This window comes from Theropithecus gelada, chromosome 3 (assembly GCF_003255815.1).
Source record: "Theropithecus gelada isolate Dixy chromosome 3, Tgel_1.0, whole genome shotgun sequence".
Classification (NCBI taxonomy): Eukaryota; Metazoa; Chordata; class Mammalia; order Primates; family Cercopithecidae; genus Theropithecus; species Theropithecus gelada.
The window spans coordinates 52,081,657-52,103,987 of NC_037670.1; the positions used below are offsets into that span (position 1 = coordinate 52,081,657).

The 22,331-nt window shown below is 47.2% G+C and overlaps 1 protein-coding gene and 1 pseudogene across 2 annotated transcripts in view; one reads left to right on the top strand and one right to left on the bottom strand.

The window, feature by feature from the left end:
* Positions 1 to 22,331, bottom strand: part of GNA12 (G protein subunit alpha 12) — a 114,530-nt gene that overhangs the window by 84,488 nt on the left and 7,711 nt on the right. The window lies entirely within an intron of this gene.
* Positions 21,265 to 21,663, top strand: LOC112620280 (annotated as a pseudogene).

Sequence of the window (22,331 nt, forward strand, 5' to 3'; positions counted from 1 at the left end):
TAAAATCAGACACAAACCAAGACTCTGAGGACATTTCTTTTGCATCCATCAAGTCTTTACTCGGACGGCCTTCTCAGTGCGGTCTTACTGAACCACACTATTTAAAGCCGCAACCCCCACCCAAAAATTCCTTTTTTCTTTTTCCTGCTTGATTTGTTTTTTCGTGGCATAGAATCTCAGACCTGAAAGGAGCTCTAAAAGGCTGGGCCAGTCACCCTCCAGATGTGAACTCCTTGTATATAACAGCCTTTCATAGAAGTTTATCAGCTTGTCCAACACACATCCTAGAAACGGTTCCCTGACCTGCCCCGCACTTCTCCCAAGCACCCTTCCTGTGCTCCCGACAGCACCGGGTGTGCACTGCTCCCCTCCACAGCACTCAAACGACTACCAAGCATCCTTGCTAGGCACGGCCTGGGACACATTCTCTGTTTCACTTCTAGTGCCTACAATACAGTAGGTGCTTTGCACTCAGTGTGGCTGACAAGGACATCACTGTATCCAGGTCTAATCTCGCCCCTTCCACCCAATCCAGTCCCCTGTCAAAGCCACCAAGCGCCCGTCACTGTGGCAGGCTCCAAGGTCACAACAGAGAACCAGACAGGCACGGCCATGCCCGCGTGAGGCTTCCACGCTCACTAGAGAAGCAGCAATACATAAAGCAAGTGGACAGGGACATCGGCGAGGTGCCTGCAGCCGGCACTGTGACTATGCTCTCAAGGAGGAAGCCAGTCAGCGGACAAACAGTCGAGGGGGCTGCTTAAGTGAGGGCTGTTGGGGAAGGCGGCTCAGGAGGAGGCCTTTACACTGACCTTAAGGAGGGGCCGGCTGGGCAGCAGGGGCAGGAGCAGCTTTCCTGGAGGAAGGAATCTCATGCGCGAAGGGCCTGAGCTTCGCATTTTTCAAACACTAAAGAAAACATGAGGGAGGCTGGCGCGTGTGGGAGAGATGACTCAACGCAGGTTGGAGCGCAGGGCCGTATTGGGGGCTGGGCTCCACGCTGCAGGCAGCCATATGCCTCTGCCAACCACCCCAGGGCCAAGCACTAAACAACCAGGGACCACCCCGATAGCACAGAGCCTGGGGAAATTATTCAAACCAGCCAATCCTACACCGCGGACGCCGCCTTGCCCATTTCTTTTCAGAAACCACAGTCCAGGCTCTTGCCCTCAGGTCCCCCTCTCTGCCTCCTGACCGAGCCTGGTGCTCCCCCAAGCCTGGTGCTCCCCGTGTGCTGTGCCTCCTGTTTCTACAAATCTGTGAGCACAAGCTCCTTCGTCACGACAGTCCCGTCTGTGTCTCAGCACACCTGATGACGTCCAATCCCAGAGACATTTCCCGTCACTCCTCTGCTCTTCTTCATCTACACAGTGAATTTTTCATTCATCTGAAAATAAGGCAGATAGTTTTTGAGTTCATTTAACAGCCTTGCTGAGACTTTCCATGGGAAGCAACGGTTGACACCCCCTGGCAAAGCTGGGCCTGCGTGGAACTGACCCAGCAACTCTGCGTCTAAGTACACATCCCGGAGGGACCCTGGCCGCCGCGCACAGAGGTGTGGACACGGACACACACAGCACTGCTGGTCTCAGGGAAAATGGTAAACTACCTGAATATGCATTCTCAGGGAACAGATCAGCAATTACGGTAAGTGATGTGATGATGAAAAGAAGGAAACTAGATCTTCATGCACCCACATGGACAGCTCCATTTTTTTTTTTTTTTTTTTTGAGAGATAGTCGTGATCTTGTCGCCCAGGCTGGAGTGCAGTGGTACGGTCTCGGCTTACTGCAACCTCCACCTCCCTAGTTCAAGCAATTCTGCCTCAGCCTCCCAGGTAGCTGGGATTACAGGTGCCTGCCACTAGGCCCAGCTAATTTTTGTATTTTTTAGTAGAGACGGGTTTCACCATGCTGGCCAGGCTGCTCTTGAACTCCTGATCTCAGGTGATCCACCCATCTCAGCCTCCCAAAGTGCTGGGATTACAGGTGTGAGCCACCGCTCCCAGCCTAGCAAATCCATTTTTTAAATGATATATTCAAAATAATGCCATTTCTATAAATTCTTAAAAACAAGTAAAATAGATACTGATTATGGACTCAAAACATGTACAGAACACACATCAAATAAATATCCACCTTACGCCAGGGTTTCCTCGGTGGGAAGGACAGTAGTAGCAGTGACAGTAAGAATGATATTGAAGCTAACATTCACTGAACACCTACTCTATCCAGGCACAAGTTTAGCACACATTAACTCATACGATTCTTAAAGCGGCCAGGAGATAGCCATGATTACCATCTCCATTTCACAGATGAGAAAATTCAGGCTAGAGAAATGATCAAGAATGTACAATACACTCCAGTGACTTCCTGCCGCCTCCTCTGCCCCCACCGAGTCAGTCTAGGTCTCTGCCGCTCTTAGCTGATGCCCCTGCTCTTATTCTCGCCCATCTCCACCTCCTACCCCCGGAGGAGGTCTACACTCCCCACTTAGCACACAGTGGCCCTTTTAAAGACACAGTTGGGTCAGTTCGCTTCTCTACTTAAACCTTTCAATGGTTTCTCATCATACTCCACTTTATTTATTTATTTATGTTTGAGATGGATTCTCGCTCTACTGCCCAGGCTACAGAGCAATGGCGTGACCTCAGTTCACTGAAACCTCCACCTCCCGGGCTCAAGTGATTCTCCTGCCTCAGCCTCCCGGTAGCTGAAATTACAGGCACGTGCCAACACGCCCAGGTAATTTTTTGTATTTTTAGTGGAGACGGGGTTTCACCACATTGGCCAGGCTGGTCTGGAACTCCTGACTTCAGGTGATCTGCCCGCTTCAGCCTCCCAAAGTGCTGGGATTACAGGCATGAGCCACCACACAAGGCCCATACTCTACTTTAAATGACAATCCTTACACAGCCTACAAGACTATATATCCTCCCCCACCTCCGCCACCCCATGTCCACCTGCTCTCTCGCCCTCACTCACCCTGCTCTGCCCACACCAGCCTCTCGACTGTCTCTGCGGAGACATTATATATTTTTTCACTTACTCATTATTGGTCCCTAACCTGCCCATTACGCAGACAACAAGGACTCTGTCTGTTTTGGCCACTGCTGTTATTCCCAATGCTGAAAACAGCACCTGGCGCTCAGATGTTTGTGGAACAAATGAATGAAAGCAGCTGATCCAAGGTCACTGAGCCAGAGGAGGGTGAAGTCAGGATCCCAGTCCGAGTAGTTTGGTTCCAGTATTAGGACTCGGGAGGAGAATGGAATATAGAAGAACTATCTAAAGTAAGTTATGACAAACGTTGTCACCTATTAATTGTGAATAAGGAGTTCTTTGTAAATTATCATCTCCTCCTTCCTTCCCTCCTTTTTTCTCCTTTACCTCCCTCCCTTCTTTTAGTTTTATTTTTAAGTCTCCATAAGTACACTACACATGAATTATTAGTTCTAAATGTACTAGAACACCTGCTTTCATAGTTAGGAAACTAAACAAAAAAAGAAGAAAAAGTACTAGAACACTGTAAGATTGCTCTTACTGTTTCAGATGGGACTTGAGTTCACTATAACATATTAAAAATAATTCACTGAACACGAATGACTCTCTACACAGCTATCTAACAGGCATGTCAGGGTTTTGTAGGTTCTGGGGGGAGTTATCATGAAGAACATCAATTATTTACATAATAATGTAATTCTGCCATTAAAAAACTGACCATTTGACATAGAATGAAGTTTCTTTGCCACATCAGTACTGACCTCTGGGGCTGGGGAACTCTGTTTTGGAGCGCCTCACGCACTGCAGGACGGTCAGCAGCACCTCCACCCATCAGATGCCAGCAGCGCCCATCAGTGTCACAACCAAACACGTCTGCAGACCCTGCCAAATGTCCCCCTGGGGAGCACGGTCTCCCCAACTGAGAACCACTGATTAGAGGCTAGACAAACTACAACTTGTAACAAAGAAAACACAACTTATAATAAAGAACAAGAGGTTGTGCGGTGGCTCATGCCTGTAATCCCAGCACTTTGGGAGGCCAAGGCACGCGAATTGCCTGAGGTCAGGAGTTCGAGACCAGCCTGGGCAATGTGGTGAAACCCTGACTCTTATAAACACACAAAAAATATTTGGACATGGTGGCATACCCCTGTAGTCCCAGCTCCTCAAGTGGCTGAGGTGTGAGAATTGCCTGAACCCAGGAGGTGGAGGTTGCAGTCAGCCGAGATCGCGCCACTACACTCTAGCGTGGGTGACAGAGTTAAGACTCTATCTCGGGGAGGGGGGGAAAAAAAAGCAAAGGACAAACAAACAAGGGAACTGGCCTCTCCCATAGGTTTTGCTGGCTGTCTCCACTTGTTCTCTCTGACCAGCCTCACAACCCTTTCGTGGTCCCCTGTGACTGGAAGGCTGTAAGGCAGGCCACGAGCCTGTGACATGGGCAGAATTCTAAAGATGGCCTGGGGTATTCATCAATCGGAAATCTAGGTGAAAGGCCTTGGCAGAGGTAATTAAGGCTACCAACCAGCTGAGCTTAAAACAGGGCGATTATTCTGGATTACTCTGCGAGCCTGACGGAGTCACCAGTCCTTACAAGCAGACGCGGAAGGTGGAAAAGGCTGGCAGGTTCGTTGTGAGCTGCTCGCTGCCGGTTCTGAGATGCAGGGGCTGCAAGCAAGACTGGAGGGAGGTCAGAAAGGAAACCGGACCTCAGTCCTACAGCCGCAAGGACCTGAACTCCTGCCACAACCTGAATGACCTTGGATGCTGATGCATTCCCAGAGCCTCAAAAAGGAACACAGTCCGGCTGGAACCTTCCTGTCAGTCTCATGTCACTCAGGGCAACCAACTGAGCCATGCTGTGCCCAGACCTCTGACCCAAGCAACCAGGAGCTAACAAATGTTTTAAGTCCCTAAGCCTGTGGTAACTTGTTACAGCGGCAACAGAAAACCAAAACAGAAGTGTATGTGACTCATTACTGAGAGGTGAGTTTGTAAGTGAGAAACACAATAACCAAAAGCAGTCCCCCTAAGAAATTCGCTAGTCTGCCTAAAAGACAAAAATGGGCAAAGGATCTGTACAGCCAAATCTCCAAAGAAGATATGCAAATGCCCCATAAGCACATGAAAAGATGCTATGCCTCATTCACCATCAAGGAAAGGCAAACCCAAAACAGGATGGCTGGAATCCAAAGGACAGATCGACACGAGCGCTGTTAGACCCCAAAGACGCTACTGCTGGGAACAGAAATGGTGTGGCCAATTCAGAAAACACTTGGGTAGCTCATCAACATGTTAAACATAGAGTAACCATTTGACCCAGCAATTCCACTCCTAGGGATATACCCAAGAGAAAACATGTTCACAAAAAACCCGCACATGGATGTTTACAGCAACATCATTCATAACACACAAAAGATGGAAAGAACCGAGATGCCGCTGACCGCGGCATGGAAAAACAAAACGGGGTGGAGCGAAAGGGAATGCTATTCGGCCGCTTAGAGGGATGACGATGCCACGCTACAGCACGGATGAACTTTGAAGAAACGATGCTAAGAATTCTATCACAGAAGACAACAAACCATATGATTCCATTTACATAAAATGTTCCGAAAAGGCAAATCAATGGCGTGGAGAGAAATCCACCGCGTCGACAGTGGGCTGCTGGCCGCCTGGGGCTGGGGCAGGAGACCAGAGGAAAATGTGCAGTGGCTACAGAGTTTCTTTCTGGGGGGATGGAAATATTGTAAAATTGACTGTGGTGATGGTTGCACAGCTCTGTAAATAGACTGAAGCCCATTGAATTGTAGGCTTTAAATGAGTGCACGGTATGACACGTGAGTTATAGCTCAATAAAGCTTTTTTTTTTTTTTTTTTTAAAGCTGAGGCCAGGCATGGTGGCTCATGCCTGTAATCCCAGCACTTTGGGAGGCTGAGGTGAGAGGATCGCTTGAAACTAGCCCAGGAGATGTGCAAAACCCTATTGCTACAAAAAAAATCAAAAATAAAATTTAAAAAGTTAAAAAGTTGAAAAAGAAAGTCCCTGGCGCTGTAAAACACAGAGCATGGAAGCAACACACAGTGTGGCAGCTGCTTGTTGTCCAGACCTGCCCCACCGGCCAGTCACCAGCTCCTGGCTCACTGACCACCCCGGCCTCTGCTCTGTAATCTTCCAAAGAGGAAACTCCAACTGTGTCTTTTAAAACTTTTTACTTTAGAGACAGGATCTCACTCTGTCACCCAGGGTGGAATGCAGTGGTGCAATCATAGCTCTCTGCAGCCTCAAGCTCCTGGACTCAAGCCATCCTCTTGCCTTGGCCTCCCATGTAGCTGGGATTACAGGCATGCACCGCCATGTCCAGCTAATTTTTTTTTTTTTTTTTAATTTTTAGTAGCGATGGGGTCTCACTATGTTGCTCAGGCTGGTCTTGAACTGCTGGCTTCAAGAAACCTCCTGCCTTGGACTCCCAAAGTGCCAGGGTTACAGGCGTGAGCCACCACACCCAGCCTGCATCCATGTTTTCATCAACACGGACAAAACTCCACAGGAATCACTCCCATTTTACAAAAATGTTGTCTAGGTGAAAGATGCCAATCAGTTATTCTCTGGTTAATGTTCTGCTTATTCTCGGCTTAAGAATTTTTGTGATGACGCTTAGATTACAGATGTTCCGCAAGACAGGCTGAGAGACAGAATCATTCCAGTCACTCCTGCTGTACCCTGAGGGCGGCTCCCCGCCTCTAACAGTGGGGACACGATGCCTCCGTGGCAAGGGACTGTCTTGCTGCTGACCCGGGCAGAAAGACCACGAGAATGAATTCACCAACCAGGGTTCCCTTCCCTCGTAAATAGAGTGTGAGAAAATGGATGTCAGTGTCCAGCTGACCGCAGAGAAATCATAGCCAGGTGTTGGCACTTACAGAGAAGAATGAATACAGAACTGCTTTAATCATCTACTCAGGAAACTCCCCGATTGTATCAATGGCTCTATATAAGGAAACGAGGCTTGCAACTCCAAACTCACTCACTGAGGAGCCCCCAGCAAAACAATTCCCCTCAAACAGTGTGCCCTATGGACAAGGGAAACTCCTGCAGTTATTCTATTTTCTCAGCTCCCTGCCCCTCGTTTTCCTCCACCTTAGTAAGACAGTGATGAACAACGCTAGGTAAGCTCTTTCCCTTCCTGTGGCAAGTCTAGCAGCAAAGGGTTAGTTGCCAGGAAACACGAGGTTATTCCTGCTCAGTGGAATCCTGACCTTCATGTTACTAAAACATGAACAATACTTTGTTTACAAGATCAATATTAAAATTTGGTTTTCAAGTTCCCTAAGACCTTTTTCCTGTATTTATTACAAGAATTTATGCATCCAACAAATACTCAAATGCCTACTATGTGCTGCCATGGTGCCAGGCCCTAGGGACACGGGGGAATCGGACCAGGCCCTTGCACGCCCGCCCAGGCTGACATTCCACGATGTGATGACTAGAACTATGTAAAATGTGACATACACATCAACAAGGGTGACTCAGATTAACACCAACATTTCTTAACAAACCAAACTAAAAAATGTTAGAATGTGCTTAGCCTCCCCATTCTCTCTTTTTTTTTTTTACCTAAACCTACAAATTCTGAAGCTTCTATGGATAATTGGAATGGTTGTTTTGTGTCTCAGGTTTCAATGGGGCAATTTCTTCAGAATTCAGAGGTCTACCTACTGGAACTAGCATCTGTAGAGACTGTCCAGTAACCAGGAGTGGTAGTTCTGAGTTACATGGGCCTGAGACCTGGCACACTCTTACCTCCCCTATCTAAGACATATCTTACGGAAGTCCCCTTCTCAAACCCTGATAAAGATTGAAGGGCCAACTGCGGTGGCTCTCGCCTGTAATCCCAGCACTTTGGGAGGCCAAGGTGGGAGGACTGCTTGAGCCCAAGAGTGTGAGACCTGCCTCAATCCATCAATAAAAAGAAAAAGGACTGCAAGCCCAGGGTGGGAGGACTGCTTGAGCCCAGGAGTTTGAGACCAGGCTGGGCAACACAGTGAGTCCTCGTTCTACAGAAATATTAGCCAGGCGTGGTGGTGCGTGCCTGTGGTCCCAGATACACAGGAGGCTGGACTGAGAGGATCACCTGAGCCCAGAAAGTAAAGGCTGCGGTGAGTTATGATTGCCCCACTGCACTTCAGCCTGGACAACAGTGAGACTCTGTTTCAGAAAGAAAAGGAAGATTTAAAGACAATGACTTGCAAAGGAGTTGAACGAGATAAACACTCAACCCCCTCAGTCCCTAAGACAGTCTGCTTAGCCCACTCCTAAAAGTGATAAAAAGGTGCTCCCTAGATTCACAATCAGTCCTCTGCCCATTCCCTGGCCTCCCATTACTGGAATTCAACGTGGTTTAAGAGATTAAAGAAGCTGAGTCTTTCAGGGATGTTACAGTTACCAACCACTCTGATGGCCTTGAAGAAAGTAACTTTAATTCTCAGTAACTATTTGTACATTATTTGTAACTAAAAACGTGGGGTCCGAGGCATCATCTATGGTAGGCTTTGTTGGAGGGCCTTTTCCAGGCTTCCTGGTGTAGTCCAGAGCCGGCCCCACACCCTGTCTGCTTCATCCAGCGTACACACAAACCCGAGGCACCCCCGCTTTCCCCAGCTCCACAGAGACAAGAGGGAACTATTTATATAAAAAGGCTACTTATCTGACTGAAGACTGATAGCAATAAGGGCAAAAGTGTGTTCTGACACTCCAACTTCTACTGCAGCCCCCATTCACAACTTTGATGGCATGCAGAAGAGTGCTTGGGGAAGGTAACAGGAACAGAGGGCAGAAGGAAGAAAAAATTAGAATCTTCAAGAATTAGACAATCATGCTTCGGTCTTTCAAGCATGCTAATAATAACCCTCTGCAGATTTAGAAAAATAAAACTGTTCTGGAAGAGGCCAGTCGTTGCTTAAAAGAATTAGAACAATTCGTTCAATAAGCACTTAGAAAGTGTCTGTTACAAGCTGGAATACAGGAAAAATAAAATCCTCAGCGTCAAAGGATCTTGCATTCTAGTTGGCTAGGCAAATTTAAAAAAAAAATTAAAAATTAAAAAAGCATGTTGTAGACATAATAAAGCACAAACTACCTATTAATATCTATAAAACCCAATGCAAATGAGTAATCTTCATAAAGAACATGCAGTTCTTTCTCTCAACATAGAGAAAGAAGCAAAGTCTTTTCTAAGACTCTTTTTCCTATAAAAATAATGTGCATTCTAGAAAAGAGATAAGGGTAATACAAATAAATCCCCTTTAATTAGAGAGAAATGCTCATGTTAGTGTCATAACCATATGCCACCACCATCATCTTTTTGTGTTCACATTCAAAACATGGTTCCTAAAAGACAGTTCACTCCTTTTCCAGTTCAACAGATCACATCCATGTCTGCCTGTCTCAAAAATGCTATTTTCAACATCAGCGCTTTCACATTTCTAGGATCTGACCGCTTCCCAGCATCTCCACTCCTAACACGCTGGTCCCAGATCACTATGACAGCCTCTCACTGCCCCCACGTCCCCCTGGTCTCCCTCAGTGAGGATGGCCAGAGCAACCCTGTGAATGTTCAAGTCCGATCCTGCCACTCCTCTGCAGAAATCCTCAGGGACAAAGATCCACGCACAGAGTTAAGGCCCGCGTCTTCCCAGTGACCTGCAAGGCCCACGGGGTCTGCACCAGCCTCTGCCCGTCCAGGGTCTCCTCCCTCACTGCATGGCCATCACACTGGCTCCTCTGGGTCTGCGGAGGCCTTTGCACTTGGGGTGCTCTCCCCACCACCTCTGCAGGCGGCTCCCTGCCACCCGACATGGACACGTTCTCGCCCTGCTTTCTCCTGCCCCCAGCACTTGTTGCCTTCTAACACTTCCTAAGACGTGCCTGTTTACCCTGTGGATCGTCTGTTTCCCACACTAGAATGTAAGCTCTACATAGCAAGGATTTGTTTCCAATGATGTATACCAGGCACATGACATAGAGAAGGTGCTCGAAAATAACAGCTGATTCACCGACTTACTAAAAACTGTGCAGTGCCCACCACACACCACAGTTCAATCAGTTAGGCCCCACAGGTGGCGATTAGGTCGTTCCAGGATTTTAACAATGCAAACCAAACCGCAATAAAAATCCCTAGTGCTCGAAGTGTGGCTGAGGACCGGTGGCAGCACGGCCACCACTTAGGAGCTTCCAGACCTCCCAGGCTTGCCCAGTAGAATCCGTATTTGAACAGGATGCCCAGGTGACGACAGGCACAGGAAGTCCAGGAACCACTTTCTGATGAAGGACAAGTGAGGAGGCCCCTCTGCCTCAGGCCCCGTGAGGGTGAGGTCTGTACCTGTGGGTGCACAGATGCCTGGCTTGCCTCCTCCTAGATCTCACCCTGGGTAGTACCCGCGACCCCATGACCATCTCTAAGCATCAGATTGCCACCAGAAGAGAGGTTACGACAATTTACATCCTAAATCCAGGCACCCAACAGGAAACAAGTAGCACACTCAAGTTAGGAACTAATCACAAAGGTGTGGGGGAAGCCCGAGAAACAAGACAGAAGGAATCCTGGGGGGTGGCGGGGAGAAGAAATACTGAACCTCACTCTCTTCCCTCCCTCCCTCTGAGCTCTTGCCAGGACTTCCCACCGGCCAACCAGAAGCCAGAAAGCACAACACTCGCTGCTCCAATCTATACAGGTCAGCCCGAGAGCAGAGGGCGGGCAGAAGCGGCAGAGAGGGCGCAAAGGGGCGGACAGAAGTATCCCAGCATGTGCGGCCCAGTGGCATATGAAGACACTTTCCTCTTTTCCCGAAAGGGGTGTGTTTTCATTTGACGTCATATGAGGACTCCATGAGGAAGGTGTAAACTAGGGAAGGACGTGCTGGAGAAAAGGGAGCTATCTCAGAGAGGAGGAGAAGCGCGTTTGTGCCAGTATACAGCTACTGTGGTCATTTCTGGCTGAGAAGGTATTGAGCTGATGGGAGGCTGGGGGCCACTATAATTTTGTAAACAGGAAAGCAGCCTTACGAAAAATGCCTGAGAAAGCATGTGCTGGCGTTTGCGTCCAGGACACTGAAGGAAGAAGGACTTAGGGCAGAGAAGCCAGGGAAAGGGCTGTGGTGGGACCGCAGTCACAAAGCAATTGCGGCAGCTGAAAAGAACAAGTCTTTAGAGTACGTTCATTCCAACGTTCATCCCAGCATTCCCACCACCCAGGGGACAATCAGCACATACAAAGACGTTCCACACCATGTATCATTAGGGCACTGCTAATTACAACACTGAGATGCCATTCCTCACCTCTTAGAGTGGCTAAAATTCAAAACAGACAATGCCACATGGTAGCCAGGAAGTGGAGCAACAGGAACTCTCATTCCCTGCTCTGGGAATGCAAACTCCGGAAGACAGCTGGGCAGTTTCTCACAAAACTAAACACACTCGGGCGGCGGGCAGTGGCTCACACCTGTAATCCTAGCACTTTGGGAGGCCCAGGTGGACGGACCACCTGAGATCAGGAGTTTGAAACCAGCCAGGCCAACATGCTGAAACCTCGTCTCCACTAAAAATACAAAAATTAGCTAGGCTTAGTGGTGGATGCCTGTAATCCCAGCTACTTGGGAGCCTGAGACAGGAGAATCACTTGAACCCGGGAGGCGGAGGTTGCAGTGAGCCAAGATCACACCATTGTACTCCAGCCTGGGTGACAGAGAGACTCCGTCACAAAAAACGAAAAACAAAACAGAAAACATACTTGTACCATACGATCCAGCAATTAACTGCACTTCGAATGAGTTGAAAACTTATGTCTACACAAAAGCCTGCACACAGGTGTTTACCACAGCTTTATTCATAATTGCCAAAACTTAGAAGTCACCAAAATGTCCGTCAGCAGGTAAATGGATAAACAAAGTGTGGTACATCCACACGAAGGTACACAACCCCATAATGAAAAGAAAGAAACTCGCATGCCACGGAAAGACACAGAAACCTTAAATATGTACTGCTAAGTGAAAGAAGCCAATGTGAAGGCTATACATTCCTGATTCCAACTATAGAACATTCTGGAAAAGGAAAAACGATGGAGACAGTGAACGCTCAGTGGCTGCCAGGGGTTGAGGGGAGACAGGGACGGAGGGACGAACAGGTAGAACAAGGGGGATTTTTAGGGCAGTGAAATTATTTTGAATGATACCATAATGGCAGAGATATTTGTGAAAACCCATAGAACGATACGACACAATGAGTGCACCCTAACGCCAGCTATGGACTTCAGTTAATCATATGTTCATATTCACTCACAACTTTCGCAACCCTTCCACACTAATGCAAGATGTTACTCACAGGGGAAAGCCGGTGTGGGGGAGGCAGGGAGTGTGGGAAATCTGTATTTTCTGCTCCGTTTTTCTGTAAACTTTAAGTGATAAAGCATATTCATTTTAAAAAAGTGAAAGAAGCCAGACACAAAAGGTCACATATTATAGGATTCCATTTATATGAAATATTCAGAATAGGTACATTCATCGAGACAGAAAACAGATGAGTGGCTGCCGGGGGCTGGGAGGAGGAGGGAATGGGGAGTCACTGCTAACGCATCCAGATCTCCTTTGGGGGCGATGAGAACGTTTTGGAACTTGATAGAGGTGGTAGGTGAATAACACAGTGAATGTACTAAATGCTACTGAATGTATGCTTCGAGGTAATTGTATGCTATGTGAATTTTACCTCGATTATTTATTTGTTTATTTATTTATTTATTTATTTATTTTTGAGACGGAGTCTGGCTCTGTCGCCCAGGCTGGAGTGCAGTGGCCGGATCTCAGCTCACTGCAAGCTCCACCTTCCGGGTTCACGTCATTCTCCTGCCTCAGCCTCCCAAATAGCTGGGACTACAGGCGCCTGCCACCTCGCCCGGCTAGTTTTTTGTATTTTTTTTTTTTTTAGTAGAGACGGGGTTTCAATGTGTTAGCCAAGATGGTCTCGATCCCCTGACCTCGTGATCCGCCCATCTTGGCCTCCCAAAGTGCTGGGATTACAGGCTTGAGCCACCGCGCCCGGCCTACCTCGATTATTTAAAAAAACAGAGTGAAAACAAAGAGATTGTATTAATGAAACTTCAGCTGGTCAGGTGAAGTCTGTGGTGTTGCATGGGAATTCAAACACTGTGGGCCGGACTGAAGGCACCTAAACTGAGGGAATAACCACCAGACCGACCGGGAGGGAACCACAGGGGCTTCTGCATAACCAGGCGGAGGACGGTGGGGCTGGGCTGGCTGTCCGCGGTGCAGAGGACAAAACAGGACTCCTGACTGCAGTGACACCAGGACGTGACTTAGAATAGGGCAGATGGCAGGACCAATGTCAGAACCACTCAGAAAAAGGAGTTATAATGAAGGAAACTATCACCTAATTATAAAAACATACCAAAGAAAATAAACATCCACGTGAGGTATCACTAAATAACTATAAAAACGTTGGGCAAATTTTTTTTAGAAGACTCAAATCAAGATTGAAGTCTTTTAACCTACTTCGAAAACACCTACATTTGAAACATTCTGCCTACCCCCAATACTTCATTTCAATGTTTTTTTTTTTTTTAATTAATAAAAGACTAGAAAAGGGCATCTTACTTTACCAGAAGAGTTCTAATTTGCTCCAGATAACAGGAAAGAACTCAGGCAAGTTGGTGGCTCTTTTTCTAAAGTTACCAAGAATTAAGAAACAAGACACGTTTCCTATTAAAAAAGAAAACGCTGAAGATGCTGTGGTCTCCTCGGCTGATATTTACACATTCTAAAAATATTCAAGATTACAAAAACTTTAAAGCAACATTCAAACCAGAAATTAAAACACCTACAATTCAAAATGAAAACCTCCTGAAAACTGCAGAGGAATACAGGGAGAAAAGGCTTTAAATAATCACTACTGGACAGCTAAATTATATTCCTAAGGATTTGTACTAGAAAATCACTATCAGCAATGCAGTTTCTAAACTAATGTTTGCTGTAGAAAGTATATTTATTTTTAGTTTTTTACAGACAGGGTCTCACTCTGTCGCCCAGGCTGGAGTACAGCAGCACCATCATAGCTTACTGTAATCTTGAACTGCTGCGCTCAAGCGATCCTCCTGCCTCGGCCTTCCAAACTGCTGGGATTACAGGCATGAGCCTCCGCATCCAGCCGGGATTGTTATATGGTACCAGGGACACAGCTGGGGAAGACCAAAGTGTTGTCCACCAAGCCGGCTGCGGGTGGCTGCCCCCAGGTCTCCTAACTCCTATTACTTTAGGGTACTACGTTAAACACCAGGAAAAGGAAAACAAACACAGCTATTCCGGCTCTGGGGACTTCAGGTTAGCAGGTGGCCAAAGAAATACATTTCCCTCTACTCCAACGGAGTCTTCTTTAGTGGACATGCCCACATGAAAATGGCATGCTTGGCCAGGCACGGTGGCTCATGCCTGTAATCCCAGCATGTAATCCTAGCATTTTGGGAGGCCAAGGTGGGTGGGTTGCTGGAGCTCAGGAGTTTGAGACCAGCCTAGGCAACATGGCAAAATCTACCAAAATCTTAATTTTTCTCTACAAAATTTTTTAAAAAGTGAGCCAGGTGTGGTGGTGTCTGCCTGTGGTCCCAGCTACTTGGGAGGCTGAGGTGACAGGATGGCTTGGGCCCAGGAGGTGGAGGCTGCAGTGAGCCAAGATCACGTCACTGCACTCCAGCCTGGGTGACAGAGCCAGACCCTGTCACAAAAAAAAAAAAAAGAAAATGATCTGCTCACTGTATGAAGTACAAAGGGCTCACCCCCATGACAGCAGAGACCAGCTATTCGTACAAAAGGTCTTTTGCAGCCGTTGGCCCTGACAAACAGGTCCCTGCCCCAAGGAGTTTAAAATCAGGGACACAGGAGGAGGAGAAAGCCCAGAATTGGGAAATCCTCCACTTTTATTTCCCTCTGCGGGGAGAGAGAAGAAACACTGAGGCATCTTTGAACATGGAGGTTTAGGTACATGTTTTTTGGGCAAATGCCTGAAGGAGTCCAGTGTCTGACTCCTGACTCTACAGCCACGGGGGGCGCTGACAGTGGGTAGGAACCAGACACATCCCTTGGCATCACTGTCCATTACCATTCAGTTCCTTCCCGTCTCCGATGTACTTATGAGATCTATGACGATGCTATCTGAGTTTTCAATTTATCTCATTACCTCTGCCATTTCCCTTTGCGTCTCATGTTAATGCTTTCTCATATCCTGGAGCTCTTGTTTTATATCATCTATATGCTCATTATTCTAATAAAACATACAGCACTCTTGGACAGGCTACTTCTCTTTCATAGTTTCTCTTCTTACCCTGTTTTTCATCTGACTTTGGCGTGCTATTTCTCCTCTCGCCCTCTTTTCTTTTGGGACACAGTGTTTTGGAGCTGCCATGTCGTCCCTTACCAGCGTCCCTGTGGTAGCCCTCCATCAGCCTGTTCTCAGACGTGCTCCAGGTCAGTTTTTCCTGATTCTATTTCTACCTGGTTTGTCTTCTCGGATCAGAGCTAGAGTTTGACAGATGGACGCTGCTTTCAGTCCCCGTCTGAGGAAAGGGAGATGATGAAAGCTGGGAACTTGTCTGGGGCTAGTGGATTTTCTCCTGCTAGCTAGTAAGTGTCCTGGCCTCCAGTGGACTCCTGCCTTGAGCTGTAGTCAACACAGAGCTCTGGCTGCCTCCACACTTCCTGCCTCTACCAAGGGCCCTTTCGAGTGTTCTCCCCGAACTTTTCCCCAGCTTCTATCCCCGACTTGGGGTCTGTTTCTCTCTACATGGGAAGGTATCAAAATGGTTAAGGTTGCAACAGCTCTTTCTTGCCTCAATACTACTTTTAGGGGCTGGGGCTAAGAAATGCACTACACACCCTAGAATCTTCTTTTTGCCTCGGGTGCTGTGTTCATGCTCATACGAATCTCAATATTTCTTCCTCTGCTCCCAGTCTAGAATCCATTTGGAAATCAAAACAGGAGTCAGATGGATGGAGATGAAAATACTGGCCTTCTGACTAAAGAGTTTGGTTTTGGGTTTGCAGCCAAGTAGGCTCCTGACCACTGCCACAGTGGGACAAACGCAGGGGAGGTGACCCTACAGCTCTGGCAGGAGAAAGGCATGCCCCCTTTGAGCAGGGCGGCTCCCAAGCTGGTGGGAATCTACAGGGCCTGAGCCCCGCCTGCTTACTGCCTTCCCCAAAACCCACCTGTCAAGCAAGTCACTCCTTCCCCGAGCAAAGGGGGACAAGGGATGGCAAGAGAAGCAAGAGAATCACGGCAGCTGACATCTCTGGACAAGGAAACATGAGGCTAGAAAAGTGAGAATCCCTCCGGTCAGAGTAAACCCCAACCTGACCTTACAGGCTTACTCGGAGGATCAAAGACATAATAGATAAGGTGCTTCAAAAACACAAGCTCCCTGCCAGGTGGGCTGTGGCGGTGTGCACCTATGTCCTAGCTACCCAGGAGGCTGAGGTCAGAAGATCACTGGAGCCCAGGAGGTCGAAGCTGCAGTGACCTGTGATTGCACCACTGCACTCCGGCCCAGGTGACAGAGCAAGACCCCGTCTCAAAAAAAATCCAAAAAACAAAAGCTCCCAATGCACAGAGAAGGTATCAAGGTATCACTCTTTCCAGGCTGTCTTCTCATCTCCTCAGCTTCTTGCAGTACCTAGCACAGAAACACACACTTCATTGGCATTTGTTGACTCGGTGTCCCAAGATGATTACTTTTCATGAGACATCTGCTTTAACTAGTGCGTTCCGGCAGTCCTGGTATGTTTAAAAACAATCTCATTGTGTTACAGTCATACCAAATAAGTACTGATAAGAAGGTAAATGACTAGTTCTCTATTTCTCAATTCTGACCAGCTCATCTCCCAGGGAGTTTCGCCTTCTGGGCTACATCACTCCACACTTTTAACAGAGTTTTCAATCCATATCTATCTAATCAAGTCATCAGAACCTTAGGGAAAAGCAGTTCCTCTCCCCACCCTAAAACTAAAATTACAGATTTTCTTTAAAAAAAAAAAAAAAAAGTGGTCACAAAAATATAGTTATTACTCACCTCACGTGCGCCAAGAATTGTAGATATAAGACTGAGTATGAGTAGAAAACACGGATTAAAAGTACTGTTAGTATTATACAAGTAAACATCTGAACCAGCTATTCCCTCTTCACTGTAATGGAAACCAGAAGGCAGGTGAAACTAAGTAATGACTCCCTTCCTTATCACAAGGGTTTTGCTTGGAATACTGTGTATCTTGTCTACAAACATATGCAAAATTTTACCTTGAAAATGAATGCAATTTGCATCCCATGGAGTTGTCAGTGACTGCCAGTATCTCACCTTGACTGAGCACGGAACTGTTTTGTTACAAATCCCTCCGCAGGCCGAATGCCTGATTTTGGCCCTGGGACATGGTTAGACCAGTGCGGGTGGATGTCTTCATCCATCTCATGGACAGTCGAACGGCCTCTTCCACTAGACAAGGGCTCCCCTGTCCTCCAAGTGACTTTCCCAGTGATGTTATAGCTCATGCCCTGTCTTCCCGTTGTGGTTCCTGTCCCCAGAGAAGCGAACTAGGAATCAGCTCCATGAGGCCAGGACTGTATCTCTTCCACTCACTACCATACACACAGCACAAAGCCTAGCTCTGAACAACAGAGCAGGTTCTCCCGTGGCCCCAGCATCTAGCCTGGCCTTTCCCACATGAGACCAGGGAACCTCCACTGACTACCCCAAACAGGCACTGGAGGACTGCGAGGAGTCCATGCCACGCACCATCACTGGAACCTCCACCATGGTGGCGAGAGAATTAGCACAGACTCTTTGGTCTCAGTGCTCCTCAGGCTTAGTTTCTGCTCAGCTCAGGTTCAGTAGCTATCTGATTACTGGAGCCTGGCGCGCTACCACCAGCAGATACCCACAAGGGCTGTTCTCTGCTGCTGTGGTCTCATGTAACAGGCCATGTGACAAAGCTGGTGCTGTGGACTTCAGACTAGACAGTAAAATAGATGCTGACGTTCAGAGAGAGGTGCCGTCTGCTTGGCCTCTGCTTAAGAAAGCGGGGGTCAGGGAAGTTTTCCTCCCCTTGTCGTCCAGGGCGGCTGGATGTGCTGCCCTCCAGCACCTTTCCAGCTTCTTGCAAGAGCTCCCACACTCTGCTTCTCTGTCCTCTGGATGTCGCACTTCCAAAGCAGACGTTCCAAATGCAACGGAATCAACCAGAAGCGTGGGCTTCTCTCACGGATATGCTAACACAGGATACAAGTCATGTTTTCCATTCTGCAAAACCTGGACACACCTCAGCATTTATCCTCCCCGAGAGAAAGCCTAACCCATTACGCGGTCAGCAACTAATATTCATACTCGGCTTTTAGGATTAAAAGGCAATCCGGTGGTCCTGAGCAGCTGCTCTGTCCAGCCCACTTGAAGCCTCCATTTCTTTTTTTTTTTTTTTTTTTGAGACGGAGTCTCGCTCTGTAGCCCAGGCTGGAGTGCAGTGGCCGGATCTCAGCTCACTGCAAGCTCCGCCTCCCGGGTTCACGCCATTCTCCGGCCTCAGCCTCCCGAGTAGCTGGGACTACAGGCGCCTGCCACCTTGCCCGGCTAGTTTTTTGTATTTCTTAGTAGAGACGGGGTTTCACCGTGTTAGCCAGGATGGTCTCGATCTCCTGACCTCGTGATCCGCCCGTCTCGGCCTCCCAAAGTGCTGGGATTACAGGCTTGAGCCACCGCCCCCGGCCTGAAGCCTCCATTTCTTTAAGTACAGACAAACCATAATAGTTACAGCACGAAATGAGCCGGCCTGTCATTACGGGATGGCACTGCCCTTCAGGTGATGCAAGTTAAGCCCTAGGTCTATTACACCACATCAGCTTCTTTGGTTTGAACATCACCCTATAATTACATCTCTAGATAAGCCTGAAGTTTAAATCTTCAGTTCCATTTAAAACCGATACGATCCATGAACCCACTCTCAACTGAGTAAGAACAGACAATAATTATAAGCTGTCAACAGAACACTATCTCATATCAAGCACAGCCAGATTCCAAACCTCATATGACAGATGACTGAAGGTCAAACCCTGCTCCCCCTAATTGATTTCGTTAAGATAATCAACAGGTAAGCTTTAAGCTGGGGGACAAGGCCATCACTCATGTGTTCTGAATCCCCAAAAATGGCCAGAGGAGTCTCTCTGGATTTATTTAGCTGATGGAAAAAGATGTTTTTGCCTTTTTTTTTTTTTTGGTATCACAAAAGGACCAACCCCATATGTCAAAGCATAAGGTAAACCTGTTAAATGCAATTTGCCAACAAGGCAATAAAAACCCAACTGTGATTCCAGATCCCAGAAGCAAATGCATGCTTCTGCCGTCACGCAAACCCGCTGCAGCATCAAGCCCAAAGAGGTGCTTCTGAACTCCCACAACAGAGACTCTTAAAGGCCAGAACAGCAGAGGAGGCTTCTTCAAAGTTCCATACGTCTTGGCAAAAAGTACATGTGATACAGCAAACAATCCTTTATTAAAAAAAAAAAAAAAATTTTCCAAAATTTTTACATAATCTTTGATATTCTACAATGAACGCGGTTAATCTGCAGTCCATGGGCCACTAGTAGGCCCACTCTTGGGATTTAGGACGTCCAAACACCTCCCTGAAACTCTATGTAGACAAATGAATTTTGTAGGGAGAAGGCCCACAGCTTTCAGCCAGAGCGCTGTGACTGAAGTCCAAAGCAAGCCACATTACGACCACTCCTTCGGACTAGAAAGTTCCAGCTAGCTCCTGAGTCTTTCGCATCTCTACCTATTTGAATTTTCTGTCTTAGCTGATAGAAAAATGTAGAGGCATTAAGATGGTTCTCATTTGTGTATTCTTCTCCACTTGCTGAAATCCTATGGAACCTTCAAAGGCCAGCTCAAATCACAATTCGACAAGGCTTTTGTAGATACCTCAGCCAGAATTAATCTTCCCTGCTGCCCTCCTGCAACACCTCTCTACTTCTCCAGCAGCATTTAACGTGGTATCCATTCACGCCGTATGTGAAAGTTACTTGTGCCACCGTCTCCCCAGCTTGAGAGTGCGAGTGGAGAGTAGGGGCTGGGCAAGATGCACTGACTACCGCTTCTGCACCAGCGCCTAGCACAACGCCTTGGAGATTTTGTTGAACTTGATCTTTTTGTTTCAGTGGCAACAAGAGACCACCCATTCTAATCATCCACTTCTTCAAAAAGTTTCTAAAATCAGCCAAACAGTCACGCACTGCGTAATGATGTTCTGCTAAATGATAAACTGCATATACGATGGTGGTCCCATAAAATTATAACACCAGATTTTTACGGCACGTTTTCTATGTTGAGATACATAAATGCTTGCCATTGTGCTACAATGGCCCACAGTTCAGTAACATGCTGTACAGGTTTGCGGTCTGGGAGCAACAGGCCTAGGTGTAAGGTCAGCTATATTATCTAGGTTTGTGTGGCTCCACTTTAGGATGTTTTGCGTAAGAACCTCACCTAACGATGCATTTCTCAGACGGGATCTCAGTCTTTACATCGCGATGTGTGACTACACATTTGCATATAAGCAAGTCTACCTTGGGGTTGCTAAAGGCTACACCAATGCAATTATGTGGATGGTTAGGACTTCCAGTCTATGTAACAAGGAACCTTGAGACAGCTAACATTTTATCCAATTCTAACTGGATGTGAAATTTAGTCATTAAAACACTCTTGGAATTTAATGCACCACACATACATCAGGGAATGGAACCACTGTGAGATAAATCTAAGCTGGCCTGATGCCTTCCATCAGCCTGAGGCACACACCGCCAGAGGCATTACTACACAACTTCAGAAACACCAAATACACAAACTTTAAGGATAGTCCAGTCAGGAAGTGAGGGGATATCATCTGCAGAATTAGAAAAATAAAAAGAATAAACAAGGCTGTTCGCCACACCCCCGTTGATGTCGGCCCACGGGGGTTGCTGGTCCCTTTAACGGGCATGTACCAAGTCCTGCCGGGTGACATTTCCTCCCTGCATCCCAGCTTTTAGGGATCATTGGCCGTAAGTCCAAGGGGAGGGAATGTGGAGACAGGGCTGTATTTGCCGGGGAATTCTGGGCCAACAGGGAGCAAGAGAGCACTTGGGGGCAAAGTGGGCCATTGCCTCATGCTGTACTCCAGTCCCGAGATGGTGGCCACCACAAAGCTGGCTGAAGAAGATGTCAATGTTACTTTCAAAGAGCAACAAAAGGTAAACAAATTTGCACAGAATACAAGTAGAATCACAGAGCTGAAGAAGAAATAGAAGTAAAACAGAAACAACTCCAAAACGTAGAAGATGCTTGTGACAGTACCATGCTTGCAGATGCTGACTGCTTAATGATGCCTTATCGAATTGGTGATGTCTCCATTAGCCATTCTCAAAAAGAAACACGGGAAATGTTAGAAGCAGCAAATAAAAATGTGCAAGCAACTGACGCCTTAGAATCCAAAGTCGAAGCAATTCAGTGGGTGTCAGCAGATTTGACAGTTCAGTTGTATGCAAAAATTTGGGAGCAACATAAACCTTGAAGCTGATGACAGTTAAACATTTTATAATACTTTAAAAAATTTGTTTAATAAACTTGAATACTGTTTAACAAAAAAGAATAAACTAGAGAGTCTTACAGGCCATCTTTACAAAAAAATCAAAGCAACTAGTAGATTCAAATAACGAACTGCAGAGGACAGAGTGAGGTAATGAAGTCCTCGCACTATCTAACAGAAATCCTATGTGCAAATTCAGGCACAACTGTGATCAAGATGGAAAAGCTCAACACTGAGTAAAAAGACCAGGATGATGGAGACTTCCACGAAGTAACAGCTCTGTTCCTCCCAGGTCCGCCCTCTTAGGGCTAACAAGAAAGCTCTGAATGGAACACAACCAGCAAGCGTAGAAAGAAGGCGGCAGGCTACCTAGCAACCTCAGGACTTGAGGAATGGCAAGGCAGGGAGTCCTCTGGCTGTCCTTACTGCCTCCTACCTAGCCAGGATGGGTGCTGCAGAAGCCTCCAAGCTGGAACAGCCGAAAGGTACAGAGAAAAAGAACTCCAAGAAGAGCCTGTTCTGGGCCAAAGGACCCGGAAAAGGACGCTCTTATAGTAGCAGACCTTTCCAATGCCCGCCCTATTCCAAATAACAAGAGAAGGCCAGGCGCAGTGGTCCACGCCTGTAATCCCAACACTTTGGGAGGCCAAGGTGGGTGGATCTCCTGAG